The sequence below is a fragment of the Gorilla gorilla genome, chromosome 2 (assembly GCF_029281585.2).
Source record: "Gorilla gorilla gorilla isolate KB3781 chromosome 2, NHGRI_mGorGor1-v2.1_pri, whole genome shotgun sequence".
NCBI lineage: Eukaryota > Metazoa > Chordata > Mammalia > Primates > Hominidae > Gorilla > Gorilla gorilla.
The window spans coordinates 181,024,772-181,037,229 of record NC_086017.1 but is presented as its reverse complement, the minus strand read 5'-3'; the positions used below and the strand labels follow the sequence as shown (position 1 = coordinate 181,037,229).

General features: G+C 40.1%; 1 pseudogene; it reads left to right on the top strand.

The window, feature by feature from the left end:
• Positions 1-4,330: 4,330 nt before the first annotated feature.
• On the top strand, positions 4,331-8,000 carry LOC101149945 (four and a half LIM domains protein 1-like; annotated as a pseudogene).
• The last annotated feature ends 4,458 nt before the right edge of the window (positions 8,001-12,458 follow it).

The window sequence follows — 12,458 nt, the reverse complement described above, 5'->3', positions numbered from 1 at the left end:
GGATTAAACAAGTAAAATGTGTAGAATGACCCAGTTGAAATTTAAATCTAGATCTTGTAGCTCCAAGTGAAGGGCTCCTTCACTTGTGAAGCCCTGCCAATGGGCTTGTAAAGTCCCTCTCCTTTTAAGGAGCATTCCCTTGAACTTAGTACAGTATCGTGGTTTCTTGATGGTTCAGATAAGTCCTTGACATGGTATTCCTTTGGCAGGCACATGGGAACAGAATGGTGTAGCAGTTGCTATATTATCTTTAGCAGCATGTGACAAAAGAGCTGGTTTGGACATTCAAGCATTGATCTTTTTCCTAAATATCATTTACTCATGCAAGTAGAACCTGTGTTAGGTTCTGAGATGCAAAGATACTCAAAAGAATATTTACAGTAAGATCCCAGAGGGGGAGAGAGAGGAATGATTGAGCATTGGATATACACCAAAATACTTACCACAGTGGAATTAAAGGCTACTCTTTCCCATCTCCTTTTTTTTTTTTTTTTTTTTTTTGTTAATCTTAAATGTCTACATTCTGTATAATGAACATTCATTGCTTTTAGAATTTAAAAACTTCGCCGGGCACGGTGGCTCACGCCTGTAATCCCAGCACTTTGGGAGGCCGAGGTGGGCGGATCTTGAGGTCAGGAGATCGAAACCATCCTGGCTAACACGGTGAAACCCCATCTCTACAAAAAATACAAAAAATTAGCCAGGCGTGGTGGCGGGCGTCTGTAGTCCCAGCTACTCGGGATGCTGAGGCAGGAGGAGAATGGCGTGAACCCAGGAGGTGGAGCTTGCAGTGAGCCGAGATCACGCCACTGCACTCCAGCCTGGGTGACAGAGCGAGACTATGTTTCAAGAAAAAGAATTAAAAAAACTTATTTTTAATTTAAAAAATTGACGAAGACATGTTATGATTTAAATGTATTTGTCCCTTCAAAATTCATATGTTGAAACTTAACCTCCAAGAGGATGGTATTTAAAGGTGGGACCTTTGGGAGATGATTAGATCCTTGGGAGGCCTGAAACCAGATGTCTGTATTTTTTAGTTACATCATTCAATAAATTCCACTTATGATTTAGGCCAGTTTGAATTGGGTTTTGTAATAGTGTGTCAAGATCCTGGCAGTACACAAATGGCACACTTAAATAACGTAACTGAGGAGATAGTGAAGGACCACACACACAGATGTAGGGATTAAGAGAAACCAATGAGAACTATCAATATCAGGGAGCCTTCTCATCCTTAGGCCTGAAAGGACAAAGGGAAAAACTGGTTTCCCAGAATCTACAACTTGGGAAGAGATGTAGCTGTAGCTTCAGGAGAGAGCTACTTGACAGGAGCTGTGGTCTCCATGAGGAAAGCAGCCTGGGAAAGCAGGAAGGGGACCAAGAAATCAACACTCCCTCTCCTGTTTCCTTGCACTCCTCAGACTCCTCTTGGTGGTTCCATTGGCTGACCTTGAGTGGAAGTTAGAGGGAAGGGAGGCCATTTGAACAGTCTGTTGAAGTCAGCCTCTTGGGCACTGAGCATGCTGGAGAGGGTGAAGAGAGGATCTGGAGGGGCCATGGAGAACATTCATCATCCTGTGATTCTAATAGAGTCATGCATTGCTTAACAACAGGGATGTGTTCTGAGAAATCCCTTCTTGGGTGACTTCGTCATTATGTGCACACCATAGTATACTTACACAAACCTAGATGGTGTGGTCTACTACACACCTAGGCTATGTGCTACAGCCTGTTGCTCCTAGGTCATAAACCTGTATAATATGTTACTGAACTAAATATTGTAGGCAGTTGTAACAGCAGTATTTGTGTATCTAAACACAGAAAAGGGACAGTAAAAGTACAGTATTATAGTTTTATGAGACTAACGTCGCATGCAGTCTGTCATTGACCAAAATATCATTAAGTGGTACGTAACCGTTTTTTGCGAAGTACCCTGGTATACTAAAAAACAGTTGATAAAGAAATGACTATAATGATCATTACAACAGAGTGATTACCTTAAATTATTAAATCACTCAATCCCACTTGTTGAGCATTCATTGTTTTGAGCACTTTGAAATAGTGCAAGGAATTTAGAACTTATAGTTGCTCATCTCAAGGGGATAACAACCAAAAAGGGTACAATGAGATATTATAAATGAAAAACAAGATTACGCAGCTAAAAAGATTTTAAAAATTCAGGCTGCAGGGGTGGACCAATCCATGTATTCAGCTCTCTTGGCCACAGTTATTGGGCACAAGAGTCAAAGGAGTCAATGAGACAGAGTGACTCCCAGGACTTTGAATCTATTAGAAGAGACAATGTTCTTCCTTTCTACTGTGTGACTTGAGAATGTTAGGTCTGGACTGCACTGGGCATTTTACCATCCTGAGAGAAGGACCTCAAGCTGCTTGGAAGCCACTTCTATAGAACCTGAAGATGAAGTCAAAGGAAGGCAGCACAAAGAGAAAACTGGATCCTTGGTGACAGCATTTGAATCACTAGATTAACTCTTGCCTGAAGCCAGACATCTAGACTTTTTAATTACTAGGTCCAATATGTTTCCTTTATGATTTAAGTCAGTTTGAATTGGATTTTGTCATTTGCATTCTAGAACATCCTAATTAATACACCATCCAAAGAAACCAAGATAACTAAAACAAACTACTGTTTTTAAAGAAAAGATTTTAATGTTCATGGAAAGTGAATTTTCACACAAATTATTGCATTTCATAGCATCCACCCAGATTTAGTCACTTTTTTCATATACTAACAAATGTAGGTTTTTTTTTTTTTTTTAAAAAAGCTCTTATTCTTTTTTTCTTAAAAAAATATTTATTTGTGTTTTTTGGGCCGGGCATGGTGGGTCACGCCTGTAATCCCAGCACTCTGGGAGGCCGAGACGGGCAGATCACGAGGTCAGGAGATTGAGACCATCCTGGCTAACACGGTGAAACCCCGTCTCTACTAAAAATACAAAAATTAGCCAGGCGTGTTGGCGGGCGCTTGTAGTCCCAGCTACTTGGGAGGCTGAGGCAGGAGAATGGCATGAACCCAGGAGTGAGCCGAGATCGCACCACTGCACTCCAGCCTGGGGGGACAGAGCGGGACTCCCTCTCAAAAAAAAAAAAAAAAAAAAAAGAAAAAAATTTATTTGTGTTTTTTCCCTAGACTGCTAAGCAGAAAAAAGCTTATTCTTATCCTTTATCCTAATTCTTAAAAACAAAGTCCTAATTTATGATTTCAGTATTTCAGTGACAGTAATCATAAGAAGCAACCCGATTAGACCATTCACTTTGCAAAATTCTCTGTAAGGGAAGCAGTACTTAGAATACCTGATGTGGATGTTGTTTGCCTGAAGAGTTGGTGGGTATAAATAAAGGCTGGTAAATAATGATTTTTTTAAATGCCTCTGGCATGAGAACAGCCATAAATCCTGGAATTAAGACTTTTTCCCCATGACTTACACTCCCAGGACTAAAAATGTTGCCTTTTAGTCCTATTTAGAATTGTCTTTTGGATTTGCTGATAAACCCTCTCATGTCTGTATGACTTATACAATCAGATGTTGGCTGATGCATTCAGATCCCTGTGCTGTGAATATTTATTTATTTGCTTTCTCAATTAAATGAGTGGTTTTGCTGACAAACTACTGGTGTTAACACAAACAGCTAAGCTGATCATTTAGGAAAAGCTCAATATTAAAGGATTCTAAGTCCATTGTTAGGCTATGACAGTAACTCCAATCTCATTAACAATTAACCACTCGATCACCACCTAATTCATAAGAAAAAACTACCATGAATAAAAGCTCTTGACTGGGTGCAGTGGGCTCATGCCTATAATCCCAGAACTTTGGGAGGCCAAGGCGAGAGGATTACTTGAGCCCAGGGGTTTGAGACCAGCCTGGGTAACATGGGGAAACCCCTTCTCCACAAAAAATGCAAAAATTAGCTGGGCCATGGTGGTGCATACCTGTGGTCCCAGCTACTTTTGAGGCTGAGGTGGGAGGTGGGAGGATTGCTTGAGCCTGGGAGGTGGAGGTTGCAGTGAGCGCCACTGCACTCCAGCCTGGGTGACAGAGTGAGACTCTGTCTAAAAAAAAAAACAAAAAACCACACACACACAACACAAAAACACACACACACACGTTCCTTCTGCTGTTTGGAAGGAAGCTATTTCTATTTATTCAGTGTTTGGGGACCTAAATAGGTGTCTGAAAAGAAAATGTTGCTGTACTACAGGATGGTGATTGAAGTCCTGAAAATATCAGGAAACTGTTCTCATTTATTATTTGTCAAATAGCGCTTTCTGTAAACACTTGTAATCTCTGTTTTACAGGTGAAAGAAGACTGCAGCTGAGTTCTATTATCAAAGCAAAGTGCTGTACTGTACTTGAAATAACTCTAGCAAATACTGTGCTTCCTGCACAGAACCTGTTGGATTACTCACACAAATGTCAAAGAACAGGTTGACATTTTAGCAAGTTATCAGCCTGGCCCATATAGAAAAAGACATTTCTAGTTTTTACACTTTGCAGGGTTCAGAGAGCAGTTGAATGTTATTTTTAGTCTATGATCCAAAGCAGCTAATGACAGAGTCTACCTCAGAAGATAAACAGGCTTCTGATTTATAACACAAGGCTGATGGTAGATATTGTGTGATGTGTCCAGTTAAATTAACGAAATAGCTTTGCAACAGTGTGGAGTAAAGACTTAGGCTTAAAACAGAGAATTTGAGGATTGAGATAAGTCCAGAGAAGCAGCAGGATGGAGTGCAGATGCAAGAGAAAGGCTATATCAATGCCATATTATAAATATAGCTCATAGACAGCATATCCTAGTGTGTGTCTGAAGAGGCCTGTGCCCTTGAGGAAAGGGGAGATTATGACCTTGTCCCCCAGTGTCATTTGCATAAATTCTTAGAGACCTTGGGGCAGTGAGTAGGAGACTGGTTGAGATGATTACTATAAGAAAATTGAATAACTTAAAGTACGGATATCTTACTGTTACAGGAAATGCTTAGGAGGTGAGGTACTCTGAATTTAGAATATGATGGCCTAAGGGATTCGGAGTCAAGAAGCAGGACATGGGATGAAGATACATCCACTGTCAAGCTGGTCATTATGACAGGGAGAAATATCCCTCCACAGAGTGAGATTGGTGAGACTTGCAAGAATTGAATGATGGTCCCGCTGGGTGAAACTCTTTAGGGTGAGTTTGCTTGTCTGGGAAAGACAGAACTCAGAGCCCTAATTGAGATGAACTGCAAGATGGGTTCAGCAGGAGAAAGTGGCTGGAAAGGGGGAGGGACCAGGAGCCAAGTGGGTGACTATCTGTCAGGCGGTCTCCTGAGGGCACGCATCTTCCCTGGTGGTGTGAGTAGAAAGAGGGAGTCCAAAGCACAGTCCCTTCTCCTCCACTTGGCACACATCAACACTTTCCTCTTTTCCTGTGAGCCAAGGTAGAAGGTCTGGTCCAGAATGGACGATATGGGTGGAGGGGTGAGTCAGTATTGTTTTTCATGTTGGCGGTTGGACTCAGTTTAAAAGATGGATGTCTTAGGGTAGTAGGTAGCATAGTTTTCCTAGCTTTGTTGTCACAGGTGATAGAAGCTGGACCATAAGTTAGGGTCACAGCTCCCTTGATTCTCCTTCTTCTTTGTTCTCCTTCCTCTTTCACAACTCTCTCTCCTAGGTACTTTTAGTCAGGCTGCAGATGGAATTCTGGGCGTTTGCTCCAGAGAGAATTTTCCTAGGTAGCTTTTGCATTAAACAGACTTCATTATACATTTTGCTTTGCGTGGGGCCTCTCTCTCCTGACACAGATACACGGGCCCCTTGTAGCCCACAGCCCCCAGTGTCACACATTAGTGGCACAGGCTTGGTTTTGACATTGGTTCAAGGTACCCAGTGAAGAGCACTTTCTGTAAGAACAGTTCAATGGCAGGACCCATAATGGTTATGAGCATGGAGGCCTCCAGTGCAGGAGCATCCGCAGTGGTTGCTGATCCCCAGAAGGGAGACGTACTCTCTTTCTTTTTGTGTTTCCAAAGGCAAAGGCATACTCTTAGGACGCAGACAGAAAGATGTACAGTTAAGAAGTGGGGTTTTTAGGTTCTGTTAACAGCTGGTTTATTACCTTTTTTGGAACTTTCTCACCCTTTCTGCAGTGAAATAGGCTATTTCTCTATGTAGGAGTACACCTGTAGGGAAAAAAAATGTGTGGAAACCTAGCTATTCCCAAAAAAGGAGCACAAAAAGAAGGACATCTGAGATTGCTGAATACTTTTTAGATGACAAAGAACTTAGAATGTTGAGAGGGGACTTACAGGGAATGGGCTGATAAAAGACTTGAGCGTCATCTAGTATTTACCCCTTTCTCCTCCAACTTGAGTTAGCTAAATACACACACACACACACGAATATACCTGCTTATAATAAACACTCTAATCAACAAATCTACTGGATCATAAGCTCTGCCAAGGTAGCGCCTGTGGTGTTCCCTTTTTATCCTTAGCCTGTAGCACCAGGCCTGGCACATAGATTCTTAGTAAATATCTACTGAGTGAATGAATTGTTGAACAGCTCGTAATGAAGAACTGATTCTGAGAATCTGTGGAATACTTCAAAAAAGAATGAATACAATGCATATATTAAAAGAGGAGGCAGTCTGCAGCCACTGCCACCTCCGCCACTGCCAGCTGTGCGGCTGAGCATCCCCAGGCAGCACGTTGGAAGTTGTTTTCAACCGTATCCAGCCCTTGCCAAATACATCCTATTTGTCACACATCCAAAGTGAGGTCCCTCCAGCTATAAGGTGGGCACCATGGCAGAGAAGTTTGACTGTCTCTACTGCAGGGACCCCTTGCAGAGGAAAAAGTATGTGAGGAAGGGTGACCACCACTGCTGCCTGAAATGTTTTGACAGGTTCTGTGCCAACACCTGCGTGGAATGCTGCAAGCCCATCCATGTGGACTCCAAGGAGGTGCACTATAAAAACTGCTCCTGGCATGACCCCTGCTTCCACTGTGCCAAGTGCCTTCACCCCTTGCCAATGAGACCTTTGTGGCCAAGGACAACAAGATCCTGTGCAACAAGTTTGCCACTCAGGAGGACTCTCCCAAGTGTAAGGGGTGCTTCAAGGCCTTTGTGGCAGGAGATAAAAAATGGAGTACAAGGGGACCATCTCGCACAAAGACCGCTTCACCTGTAGCAACTGCAAGCAAGTCATGGGGACTGGAAGCTTCTTCTCTAAAGGGAAGGACTTTTACTGTGTGACTTGCCATGAGAACAAGTTTGCTAAGCATTGTGTGAAGTGCAACAAGACCATCGCATCTTGGGGAGTCACTTACCAGGATGAGCCCTGGCATGCTGAGTGCTTTGTGTGTGTTACCTGCTCTAAGAAGCTGGCTGTGCAGCGTTTCACCACTGTGGAGGACCAGTAATACTGTGTGGATTGCTACAAGAACTTTGTGGCCAAGAAGTGTGCTGGATGCAAGCACCCCATCACTGGGTTTGGTAAAGGCTCCAGTGTGGTGGCCTATGAAGGACAATCCTGGCACGACTGCTGCTTCCACTGCAAAAAATGCTCTGTGAATCTGGCCAACAAGCACTTTGTTTTCCACGAGGAGCAAGTATATTGCCCTGACTGTGCCAAAAAGTTGTAAACTGACAGGGGCTCCTGCCCTGTAAAATGGAATTTGAATTTTGTTTTTTGTGTCCTTACTCTCTGCCCTATACCATCAATGGGGAAGAATGGTCTTTTCCCTCTTTAAAGGTCTCCTGTCTTTTCTCCCGTTTTACAGCATTACTCAAATAAGGGCACACAGTGATCATATTAGAATTTAGCAAAAAGCAACCCTGCAGCAAAGTGAATTTCTGTCCAGCTGCAACTGAAAAACGAAAACTTAAGTAGATTGACTCTTCTGCATGTTTCTCACAGAGCAGAAAAGTGCTAGTCATTTAGCCACTTAGTGATGTAAGCAAGAAGCATAAGAGATAAAGCCCCCACTGAGATGCCTCTTGCGGCTCAGCTGGGACCTACCGTGTAGTCATGCGACATGCAAGAGTTGTAGTGGCTGCTTCAACTCGCTGCTCACCCTCTTCTGTGAGCAGGAAAAGAACTTACTGACGTGCATGATTTAACTTCCTCATCAAAACTCTGACCTTCCTTCTGTTATTTTGTGCTTTCAAATGACTAATACGCACTTCCAGAAAATTAACGTTTGAACTTAGCTGTAATTCTAAACTGACCTTTCCCCGTACTAATGTTTGATTTCCCCATGTGGCATGTTTTCTGAGTGTTCCTACCTTAAAGCATGGAACATGCAGGTGATTTGGGAAGTGTAGGCAGATCTGAGAAAATGAGCCTGTTTCAGAGGAACATTGTCACAGCAAATACTTCTGGAAACTTAACAAAACCAACCCTGATGTCCTTTTTATTGTTTTTAATTAGGAATATTTTTGTTTTAATTGATAGCAAAATAGTTTATAGGTTTGGAAACTTCCATGAAAATATTCTATTTATTTTATTTTATTATTATTATTATTTTTTGAGATGGAGCCTTGCTCTGTCACCCAGGCTGAAGTGCAGTGGCGCATTCTCAGCTCACTGCAACCTTCGCCTCCCAGGTTCAAGCAATACTCCTGTCTCAGCCTCCTGAGTAGCTGGGACTACAGGCGTGCGCCACCACACCCAGTTAATTTTTGAATTTTTAGTAGAGATGGGGTTTCAACATATTGGTCAGTCTGGTCTTGAACTCCTAACCTCAGGTGATCCACCCACCTAGGCCTCCCAAAATGTTGGCATTACAGGCGTGAGCCACCGTGCCTGGCCTGCATGAAAATATTCTAGCCCTTTCAGATGTTCCTGTAGTGTTGAAATTCATCCTATGGAAGTAACTGCAAAACTCCATAGGGGGACTTGAGCAGGTGCCAGGACTGTCATCAACATGGATATGACAATACAGAGCAGTGGTGAGTTGAATCCCTTGTAACGCAGTTGTCTGCTCTTTGTCCATGTGTTAATGAGGGCTGCAAAGTCCCTTCTATAGCGATTCCTAGGAATTTTCCTCAAGAGGAAATGCGGATTTCCACCTACCACTTACCTGAAATACAGGATCACCTACTTACTGTATTCTACATTATTTTATGATATAATGAGACAATATCAAAAGTAAACATGTAATGACTATGTGTACTAACATTTTGTAGGAGTGGTTAGAGAAGCTGATGTCTCATTTCTACATTCTGTCATTAGCTGTTATCGTCTAATGTTTCAGTGTATCCTTATGGAAATAAAGCAGCATATGAATTTAAAAAAAGAGGAGGATTAGTCTAGGAACTACAGAATGATTAACTTACTTTTATACTGTAAAAAAGTTAGTATCCCCATGATGTTTCTCCAAAATAGTTTGAAAATAATTAGAAGAATTATAAATTATAGTGTGTCTCTCCTCTCTTACCAAGGACTAAGGGCTAAAGTATCGACATACCTCATTTTACTGTGCTTTGCAGATATGGCATGTTTTACAAATGGAAGGTTTGTGGGAACGCTGAGTTGAGTAAATCTATTGGCGTTGTTTTCCCAACAGCGTGTGCTCACTTTGTTAGCTTTTTCTTAAGCAATAAGATGTTTTTAAATTAAGGTAAGTACATTTCAAAAGACATAATACTATTGCACACTTAAACTATGGTATAGTGTAAACATAACTGTTATATGCACTGGGAAACCAGAAAATTCCTTTATTGCAGTGGTCTGGAACTGAATCTCAGATATCTCTGAGGTATGCCTGTATATTAAAAAAGTGGTAAGAATTTTGTTTTTTACAGTAACCAAGTGTTTTATGCTTTTGTTTTGATGAGAATAACTTCTAGCACTATGAAACAAATAGCTATTTAATTCAACAATCAGTTTAATAAACTTTTTGTAATCCCAGCTAGCAAAATAAAGTCACCTATTAGGAAATGAGCCAAAGAGGAAGGTAAACTATTTTAGAAACGTAGTTTAAAATGTATATGTAGTGACAGAGCGGGACTCCGTCTCAAAAAAAAAAAGTATATGTAGTTAAAAAATCTAAAAGCATCCATATTTTTTCAAAATGGCATTCAATGATGTTCAAGTAAACTATTTCCTTTACTCAGGAGATGAGTTTCTCACACCTGCACAATGACAACCTGTGGCTATTATCAGACATATCGGAGACCTTGGACCTTGTGTTGATTTATGTAGAGGATTCCCTTTCCAGAGGATATGCTGGATAAGTACAGCAAATTGACTGCAACTCTCTATAAAACAGATCTTTCATATATCTGTAATAAAATAACAGTGTACATATTTACCATAATGAGAAACTGCATTTGCTTGAAGTATAATACATTTTTAGTGTTAGTGGGCAGAGTAAAATATTCCATATATTTTAAATAACTAATGGAAACAATTTAATGGAATAAAAAAAATTCATGTATTTAAAAATATAGTTTTTTTTTTTTTTTTTTTTTTTTTTTGAGACAGAGTCTTGCTCTGTTGCCCAGGCTGGAGTGCAGTGGCACAATCTTAGCTCACTGCAACCTCCACCTCCCAGGTTCAAGTGATTCTCCTGCCTCAGCCTCCCGAGTAGCTGGGATTACAGGCGTAAGCCACCACGCCCAGCCCTATACTGTTTTTCAAACATTGGTATCCACACTTATTCTATAACTGTTATAGCTATATGTTGGCTGTTTAGTAAACAGATTTTTTAAAACTTTTATTATGGAAAACCTCAAATATATACAAAAGTAGAGTGAATAGAATAGTGAACCTCATGTAGTCAAAACCCAGCTTCAATAAGTATCAACTCATGATTGAACTTATTTCACCCATAGTCCCAGTGATCTACCTACACCCTACCCACTCAATAGATTTTTGGAAGCAAATCCTTGTCATGATATTACTGGGGGAAATACTCTTTTTTGGGACTCTTGTTCCTACACATCTTGCTGGGTGGACCAAGAGACTGCAAGGCTCTAACTATTCTTTTACCAGAACCATTTCTCAAGATTGATTATGTAGCTGGTAACCTTAAAAAATGGGTAATCCTTCCTTCCACACCCATCATCACCCCTGAACAAAGAGCAGGCTTGCTTACTGCTTGCTATAAAATTAGTGGTTTCCCCAAGTTGTGATCCTCAGCTGTGAAGCAAACCTACTGTATGGGCAGGTAGCCTCTGGGCCCCTATGTGTTGCTCTTGTAGCACCTAGGGGCAAAAGGAACCAATACACATATGCTGATGTTCATGCTGCTACTGTGTCATGAGTAATAAAGTTCTTTGTCTCTGACCCAAGAGGCTCATGTGTTCTGCCAGTCTCCATAAAATAATAACAGGCTAATTTATTAGGTTGGAGGCAGGATCAAATCTAATCCCAGATACCATATATCATTTTATCTGTACATATTTCAGTATATATTTTTGAAAAATAAGAAATCTTTTAAAAAAGCTCACAATACTATGTTTTTAATAAATAACAGTAATTTTTAATATCATTGAATATCCCAAATTGTGTTCAGATTTCCCTAATTGTTTCATTTTTTACAATGTATTTGAAAAAGGATTTAAATGTTTCATGATTATATTGGGTGATTTGAATTCAAAAAATTTTATTTTAGTAAAAAATATATAAAATTTGTAATTTTAACATAAAAGTTGGTGGTATTAATTATATTCAGAATTTTGTGCAACCATCACCACTATTTCCAAAACTTTTACATCTGGGTTATTTGAATCTTAAGTATCTTTCTTTTAATCTACAGGTTTTCCTTTTCCCATTCCCTCGCATTTATTTGTTGGAGAAAATCAGGTCATTTCTACTATAGTTCCCCATAATTTGGATATTTACTATTTTTATAACTGCAGTGATGTTTAACATGTTCCTTTGTTCCCTGTATTTCCTGTAAATTGGTTTTTGGATCTAGAGGTTTATTTCAACTCAGGTTAATTTTTTTTTTTGGTAAGACTTTCATTCATATGGGGTTTCATGGATTTCCATCAGATGGCACATGATATCTGGTTATTTCTCTTTTTGAGATGTTAGCAGCCATTTATGACTATTGCCTAGATTACTTATGTTTTAGGGGTGCATAATGGTGATGCTCAAATTCTATTATTTCTCCTTAATAGCTATAATAATTCCCTAAAGGAAACAGCTGCATAGTACTCCATTGCCTGGATATTTACTCAATCAGTCTAAACATATTTCATAAGTCATAATTCCCTATTTATCAAATATAATTTTATTGTGATGGTTTTCCAAGAAGAGAGAAGTTGTCATTGTTGTTGCTTTGTTTTTTATTCATAAAGAGTACAGAGTATGCTTCAAGCCTAAAGTGGCATTTGAGAAAAAGTTAAAAACTATTTCTAGATGATAATGTAAATAAAAATCCTCACCCTCCAAAATAATCTGTTCATAAATGTCCCTTTTGTTAAAACCTACCCAGC